General features: G+C 35.0%; 1 long non-coding RNA gene across 1 annotated transcript in view; it reads left to right on the top strand.

Annotated features, from left to right (window-relative positions):
• The first annotated feature begins 2,391 nt into the window (after positions 1 to 2,391).
• LOC140325039 (uncharacterized) overlaps positions 2,392 to 9,114 on the top strand; it is a 13,971-nt gene continuing 7,248 nt past the window's right edge. The window contains exons 1-2 of the long non-coding RNA XR_011919634.1: positions 2,392 to 2,546; positions 5,434 to 5,582. This is a non-coding gene — a long non-coding RNA (uncharacterized lncRNA). The remainder of the gene's footprint in view (positions 2,547 to 5,433; positions 5,583 to 9,114) is intronic.

Here is a 9,114-nt window from a genome sequence, read left to right as displayed (position 1 = left end):
CTTTAGACAATCAAGACAGGCCAGTCAATTTACAAATAATAGATGAAGCTGACTGTAAATAGGTTATTTCCAAAGTTTATTTTAACCCCCCCTAGTGGTAATCCCGAGTGTGATTCGGGGTGGATTTAACCTGCAAATAGCGGTAATCCCGAGTCACACATGGGGTAGCTTTAACCTCAAAAAACCCACCTACCTTTCTCAGTTGTCCTGCTGGTCTACGCAGGTCCTGGGGACACGTCTTGCTCCTTTGATCTCCAGGGTTTCCTGGTGACTTTGGTACGGGTGGATTGGTGGGAAATTTAAATAATTTTGTATTGAATTCAATACAAAATAGCTGTATTGAGTCCAATACAAAGACATTTTCATATAATATATATGCTACTGTACAGTTATATTACATGTTGAACATTTTTTTTAAATTCAAAATTTATTATTAAATTTAATAAAAATTGGACATATCCAAGTGCATTATGCCTAAAAGTTGCAGCCTACAATGTAAAATAAATTTCCATGCAAAAAAAATTTAATGCTTTTTGCATGGAAATTTAAACGGAATTAGAACGCTAGGGAGGTTAAAAATCACTGATGACCACAAGTGCCAAAAGCGTCCAGAGTTTATGTATAGTGCAGAACTATGTGTATGTTTACATTGTTTGTGTACTGTAGACTATATATATGCTAATGTGTTCATGTATGTAATTCACAACTTTCTGTGACTACATAGGGTTATGTAGTTAAGTATGAATATGTACATATGAATTTTAAAGTAATATATTGTTTGTAAATATATATATATATAATTGAACAGTATTTATAAAGTACCGACATATCACCCAGTGCTGTACATTAAATAGGGGTTGCAAATGACAGACAGATACAGACAGTGACATGGGAGGACCCTGCCCAGAGGAGCTTACAATCTGAGTTGGGGGAAGTAGGACACAATAGGACATAATATGATTATAGTACTTGATTGTGTACCTGTTTTGTAACAGTGTAGTACACATAATCAACAATTATATTATGTGAAGTTACTTGTTTGAATACTTTATTGTTTGATGTAAGAAAAAAATAAATATTTTACCCCTGGCCCTCCTTTTTGCTCCCCTTTACACTATTTGTTGCATTATTGCACCTTGCCTAATTTCAAATAGGCTGGAAGTGTACCCTCACACACTGAAAATCATGCATTTACTTTATAATTATTATACTACTACTAAACTATTATAATGCAGTACACTGCTGTACCAGCACATTAATAATGCAACAGTCTCACGGCTATCAGGCTGTATTTTAAAGTACCATTTACTAGTACATTTGCAGCCTGTGATCATTTTCTCATCTCCTTGCTTGGAGAGTAGAGAGCCCACCTCTCTTTCCAGGTGGCACTTTTCCAAGGGCACTTCCTGTTGATTGTCTTTTGGTAGGGTTTTCAAAATATCCTGAAGTTGTCACAAAGAAGGACACTAATTTGACCAGTCAGCAGCAGGCCTAGTCTCCAGCAATGAATATGACTCCCAGAAGAGGCTCCAGTAAGTGTTCACCTATACCACAAAGTACTTTTTTGGGCCCAATAAAGGCTGGAGGGCGGGACCGTGCGTCTGGAAGGCGGGAAATTTAAAATACTAAGTAATTTTAAATGTACCACTTTTACATTTAAAAAATAATTAGTATTCATACTGCCAGGGAGGTTAACCTGTCCCCCAAATTTTATGATTTGTGACTTATTTTTGCCCATTAATGTCGTAGTGCTTCCCAGTGCCAATGTTTTCTTTCCCTCTTTGTGCTAGCAGAGCTATATAAAAGCCACAACTTTCCACACAGTGCCCTCACAGAAAATTGTTTTGTCTGAAAAAAAGAATGGCATGTCAGACACTAGGCCTAAATCATAAAGTACAAGTATTTTTCCTTTTATCAATATGACTTTCATTTTCAAATCTCATAAAACATGGTGGATACAAAGAGTACTGGGTCTCATGTACTCTGATGCATATTAGTGGGTCAGGAATTGCAAAATTGGTGAGCATTTTTGTTAACCCTTCTAAGTAAAGTCTATCACTACAGATGACTTCTTAATCTCAATTTTAGATGTTTTTTTTAGCTGTCAAATACATTAACTGGAATACATTTTCTAAATTCTTATAAGATTTGTTTTATCAATGCCATTGCTGTCTTTGATGTAATCTGACTGTAAAAGGACTATGTTAAATAGATTAACAACACTGCAGAAAAGTCAATTTTTTCCTATTAACTTTTGATTAGTCTTGGATAATATCAACAAATTTACACATTCAAGATTTGGCTTATGCTTAAAGGTGAAAATGAAGGTTAAACTTTTCCTGTGGTAAATTTGGCCTCCTATGTGTCCCTTCAATTTTCTGTTAGGGCTACATATTGGGGAGAACTACATGTTACTACATGAGGAAATGTTGCCTGTCTCTTGATGAACAGTAGAGGACATCAGGGTGGCTAAGAATATTGGTTCTAGCTAAGATGGAGACATTGTGGAATCCTGAAAGAACCAGGTGAAAAAGTTAAAGCCAGAGGTAAGAGGATACCATGCCAGATAATGTAGGTAGATCAATGAAGGAAAATGTTGATGTTGTCCCAACAACTAATGGAACAAGGACCACATCATAAGCACACCATAAGAGACTTTGAATTGGGTTATTAATACATTCCACAGATTCAATCATATTATCTCTGCCATTTAAAAGTGTTTTGGCAAAAAGCTATTTCACAATCATAAAATATTTTTTAATTAGCATTAGCCATAAAAAAGCCAAAATACTTTCATGAGGGTGATAAAAAATATTTATAGTAGAAGTATGCCTTTTAGAAATTGTGTTCGATAACATTAGTGTTAGCTTATCATTACCGTGGGGCATACATATCACACAAATTGGAAACCAAACTAGCCTTTTGTGTTAACTGGTAAAAGATTTTCTGATACCACGAAAAATAGTGGAGCTGAACAATAAATATGATCATGTAGCATAAGCTGGAAAGGCAGTGTGGTGACACAGAACAGGTTGGCTGTGTAATGGGTAAGTACCATTGAATATGTTAAACTGGCGGTGTAATAGGTGAAGGACAGATAGCTGTATGTGTAGTGATGTGTTAGCTTTGTGTGTAATGGGGTAAAGTACAGTGAACTTTATATGTTGCTTTGTGAAGTAGTATTGTTATTTATGCATGTAATAATGTGGAGTACAGTAAGCTTGGTATGTCACTGGAAGTGAGCTGAATGTGTAATGGGGTGAAGCACAGTAAGCCCGATGTGTATTGGGGTAAAGGACAGTGAGCTGGAGTTAATGGTGTAGAATGAATTGAACCGGATGTGTAATAGAGTCAAATACAGTCCAGGTATATTATAGTGTAGTAGTTGAAAGGACAAAAAAACAGTATATGTACTGGTGTAAAATACAATGAACTGTATGTGTAATTGGGTAAAGTATGGTGAACTGTATGAATATTGGTGTAATGATAGTGAGTTGGGTATGTAATAGGTTTAAAGTAAAATGAGCTGGGTATGCATTCGTGTAAAGTATAGTTAGCTGTATGTGTTAGGTGTGCAATAAGGTGACGTACAACGAGTTGAGTGTGTAATTAACTGTAAAACTGTTAGCTGCATACATAATGGGTTAGCACACAATTAGTTGGATGTGTAATGAGGTGAAATACAGTGAGCTGAAAGTGTCCTGGTGTACAGTGAGTTGGATGTGCATTGGGGTACTATACAATGAGCATAATATGGTGTGAAGTACAGGTCAAGGTATAATACAATGAGTAGTGTATTTAGGGGTTGAAGTACAGTTACTTGCATGTGTAATTGAATGAAGTTCAGTGAGCTGGGTGTTTAATGGGCTGCCATACAATGAGTTGGATGTGTAAGAGTGTGAAGTACTGTCAACTGTATGTGTAATGGTGTGATGTAAATGTACCTGGGTCTCTGATAGGGTGACCTATTGTTATCTGTATATATAATAGTGTGATATACAGAAAGCTGCAGTGTGGTGAAGTACAACTAGCTGTATGTGTAATAGGTCAAAGTATGGAGAGCTGTATATGTGCATTGTGCTGAATATTTAATTGTGTAACAGAATTATCCAAAATGCATCTAAATGAGGTACCCGAGCAGCCTATTTTAATTTTGTATGCATGTTCTTCTGTCACAAAAAAAGTTTTGTGATACTAGTCCAATATTTCTCACCACTTATTATTATTATTATACAGTATTTATATAGTGCCAACATAGTATGCATCACTTTATAAAGTCCATAGTCATGTCAGTAGTAGTGTATCAAAAGGCTCATATGTCTTTTAATACATCCTAAGGTCAATTTTGGGGGGGAAGCCGATTAACCTAACTGAATGTTTTTAGTATGTGGGAGGAAACTGGAGTATCTGGAGGAAACCCACACAAACACGGGGGAACCTGCAACCTCCATGCAGATAGTGTCCTGTCCCAGCACTGCAAAGGCCAGAGTGCTAACCTCCGAGCCGCTATGCTACCCATATAGCACTATTAAGATATATATAGCACCGGCCACTTCAAATTGTTAGTGCAGGTGTGTGTAAACCCTCCTGAAAAGGATATGTTTTAAAATATGAACTAACCACCTTAAAACACTGTTTATCACTTATGTTTTTTGCCAAAAAATACAGTTTTCATTTTTTTGTATACTTTGTTGCAGATATTGATTTAAAGCGAGCTGCAGTTTAAAAAAAAAAATGAATAATTTGTGCAATTACAATAACAAGATAAAGCTTAAGTTAGATTTTAGTGATGATTAATTCTAATTTTTATTTTAACAGTCAGATCCTTAAAAAGGTATGTCATATTGACTAGGCCGTTTAAAAAAAAAAAAAACTCATTCCTGAATTATTTCAGTGATTATAATAATAATGATGATGTATATGTCTTTGATTCCAGCAACATTCCTTTCTATTTTGCTTGACATAAAAATCTGTTGAAGATCCCAGTTCAAATAAAGAGGGTCAGGTACAGTCATTAGTCATTGCCTAGAAATTTAACATTTTCTAGAATGTCTCAGCAGTGTTTTCAATTGGAAAAAAAACCTTTTAATCTTTTAAGCTTTATTCATGTACTAAGATCCCTGTTCTTGGGTTCACAGTGCTGATAAATTAGCAGCTGTAATACCTAACGGTTATTTGTAATAATATTTACAATGTGGACAACTAAAACCTGTTCTGTAGAATCTATGCTGATTTCTTCTTTGATTATTAAGTTAAGGTGGGGCTTGTTAGACACTGTGATTGTTTTGTGTCAGTTTTAAAGTTTTTATTAATATTTTAAATAATATATAGATATCCATATAACCTGGATCTAAAAAAATATAAAGTGCCATTCTATAGGACACATTTGTAAGTTCAAATTTACTGCTCTCAAAACTCTACATTTTCTTTTAGGTTCTCCCTCAAAATAGCACTTTGCCTCCTAGAATGTGAGGTGCCTAGAAACAGGATTTGATGATGTCACTACTGTGTTGTTAACTGTTGTCCTGCCTCGCCTCTACCAAGATAGCCACCTTCACCCAGAGAAACTATAGGCAATACTGGTGAGCAGTCCTTTGCTCTTCGTCTGCTTTTTTTTTTTTGTGCAGAATTTAGTTTCTTTTTAATAAGTGACCAAAGATTTCTGGAACCATAGTGGCGAATAGCAGTAGTTGTCTCCTTCCTAGTTCTTACATTTTGTTTCTAAATTATAATAAATAAATATGAAATCAATATATTTTCTGTAAGCAGACATGTTCACAGTTTTTAGAGAGACTTAGCAGATTCCAACAGTCACCAGGAACCTTTATGGTGCCAGAATTATAACAGAAATGTTCCAAGGTAAGAAGAACATTTTGTACTTTTTTGGATTTATTAGTTTCTAAACTTCTGGGATTTGTCTATCCTTGTTAGAAGAAATCCAAAACTACCAAAAATTAGTTAATTTAATTAATTGTAACTTTCCTACACTATTACTGAAAGACAACACTTTTTATCCACATACAAAAATGCATAATTTGTCATTCCCTTTGTACAAATACTTGAGTATTGTGGGTACTGCTAGACAACATGACAGAAAAAGTGATCTCTGGTTCCGGAATTTTCAGTTCTTCCTCCCATTCCTGATTATTTACTTTTTACAGTCAGAATGTACAATCTGTATATAGACCTATTTTGCTCTAAATGAAGTTACCCCCAAATGTGCTCCATATCATTAGAAGATTACATATTAAACATAAAACAGAGAGCCTAACTCATTGTCCAGTATAGTGTATCTGTTTTCTGGTCATGAGATGTTGTATGGTGTGTGTGTGTGTGTGTGTGTGTGTAAATACACAGTAAGTGAAATAACTATTCAACACGTTAATGCTTTTTCCTGTAAATATATTTTTAATGGGGCTATTGGCATGAAATTGACCAGATATTGGTAACAATACAAGTAATCCACACATACAAATCAAAACAAAAATGTCCATGAATTTAGTTATCTTAAGTTATATAATAAAGAAAAATAGCACAGGGAATATTTACTGAACACCCCTACTGAAACTATTTATTACTCTATGGCAGCTTCAAGATGCCTCCTGTATAAAGAAACTAGTTGCATGCATTGCTCAGGTCCATGCATTGCTTTGACCCATTCTTTCACACAAACTTCAAATCATGATTGATATTATTATAGCTAAATAGTATATTTTACATGATATAGATTTTAATGCATAACATCTTATAAATGGTGTAAGATGTAGTTTGAAAAGTTTTTTTTTTTTTTTTAAATCAACTTTTTTTATTAAAGATACTGTTTTTACAGTTTGTATTCTTTGTTGTAGGTATTTATTTCAAGAAAGCAGCAGATAAAACTTGCCAGATAAAGCAAGTAAACCAGAACAGTATAGGCTCACCTCAAATGTTCTTGGTCAGGCACTTTATTCTTGGTTGTTACAGTTCTCTGCGTCTCCCAACCTCCCCTGTTTTCCTTTATCACATTTGCATCCAGTGGACTCTAAAAACCACCATATTGATACTCAGTTTTGCAAGAATGCATGCTCGTCACCATCAGAAAACCTTACACTTCTGTTATTTAAATATAGTATGTTTTTATAATAGTGGTTCATTAAGGAAAACGATCAATATAGTCATCACAACTTGTAGCCATACTAACTATATACAAGGAAACGATTTACTAATTTTATATATTTTTTTTTTCATTTTGCATTTACAATTTTTCCCATTTTAATAACTAGGATACATGCTGTTTTAGTTATGCAAGCAAAGTTAATGGAACTTTTTTTTTCTTCAATAAACAATCAGGCCTTTGTGCAGTTACTGGACCATTTGCTCTTGATTAGGCTTTATTTATAAAGTGAAAGTATATTAATTTTAATTTAAAAACAATTTTCCTTCACTGCATTACAGATGATTAGGATAGACATGACTGGTAATTTTACAAAAATGATTTTCTCTGCCAAGCATTATGGTATATGATTTTGTAGCTTATATAAATACATATTAAATTGGAATGATAGTAGACGTTTTGCATTCATTTTAACATTTGCTTAGCAATCAACAGTAAAATTATTGTTTTGGGTAATGAAAACCTGTAAACCATGTAGGTAATATTCACTGAAATTCAGCTTAAATTAGCTGTGGATGTGAAAGGCTGAAAATGAACAGACATAGTTATCATGCTATGAGATGTTGATGTTATCTAATATTAGATGTTGATCCATAGTCAGAGTAAGACTCGGGTTTACAAAAGGCTGGACTCCAGCTGTATACACTGTTGCACTAATATCTGAATTTTTATTAGAATTTAAATTTTGTTACAAAATAGGAAAAATGGATGTAAAAATATACACGTACATAGAATTTGCTGTGCTAAAGCATTACAAAACAGGACACCCCATTCCCCAAACCAATATCTAGCATTTAAATCTACTTGCTGACCCCAGTTTTCTGTGGTATGTAAAAAGTTCTTTTGGATTGCACCATGTTTCTTTAGGTATGTGGGTACTGTCCCTTGTTTTGCCTTCAGCTTTTTGGGCATACCAGGAGACTGGTCCTTGATACACAGATGGTACAGAGCAGGTTTTTTTAGGTGTCATTTTATTTATGTATTATAATAATATATTGTCATTAGCATTTATATATTATAATTGTTCTACAACCATGCAGCTGGTTTTATGTGTGCTAAAGTTTTGCATGCATTTTTTTTTGTATTTTGTAAAATTAACTCTTTCTGAATGCTTTGAAAGTTTTTTTGTGAGTTTTTTAATGCTGTCAATTCCTTAATGAACAATTTTCTTTACTTTCTGTTCTGCCTGAAAACCACCACATGGACCGGAAATACTACATTTGTTTTTCAGCTGCCTTAAACAAGGTTAGGTTTTTGGTGGTAGGATCTCGTTATCCTTTCTATGGCAGACTTTTTTTGCTTTTTTTCACATACAGGCTAAATTGCACAGCTTTGCACATGAAAATAATCTTAAGACCCCAAAACATTATTTGTTTTCTAAAGCAGGGAAAACATAGAAGTGACAGTTATCAGTAGTGTTGGTAGTTTTTTTATTTTTTACAGGTTATCCGACAATGACATTATGAATCATAATGTCATTGTGGGATTCCCAGACCGTGGGAACTTTACGCTTACAGCTAATTGGAAGCACGTGCCTTCAATCAACTGTAACCGGAGGCAATACCAAGGCAATAGAGGTTCAGTGGAGATATGTATCTCCATTTATCACCTCTACTGCTCTGTGATTGGCTGAGAAAAAGGAAACCCTGATGACAGCTCGGGCATCATCAGGATTTCCTGCTCCTCAGCCAGTCAGGGAGCAGAGCAGTCAGCGGAGCTTTACTATGCTGACAGCTCTGCTCCCCTGATCGCTCCCGCAGCTCTAGAGGAGCTGTGACATTTATTACAGATACAGAACACATGTCACAGCTCCTCTAGGGCTGCGGGAGCAATCAGGAGAGTGGAGCTGTCAGCATAGTAAAGCTCCGCTGACTGCTCTGCTCCGTGATTGGCTGAGGAAAGGGAAATCCTGATGATGCTTGAGCTATCATCAGGATTTCCCTTTCCTCAGCCAATCAGGG

The sequence above is a fragment of the Pyxicephalus adspersus genome, chromosome 2, assembly GCF_032062135.1.
Source record: "Pyxicephalus adspersus chromosome 2, UCB_Pads_2.0, whole genome shotgun sequence".
Lineage (NCBI taxonomy): Eukaryota > Metazoa > Chordata > Amphibia > Anura > Pyxicephalidae > Pyxicephalus > Pyxicephalus adspersus.
The sequence above is the reverse complement of the archived record's forward strand: the minus strand, read 5'-3'. Positions and strand labels throughout refer to the sequence as shown.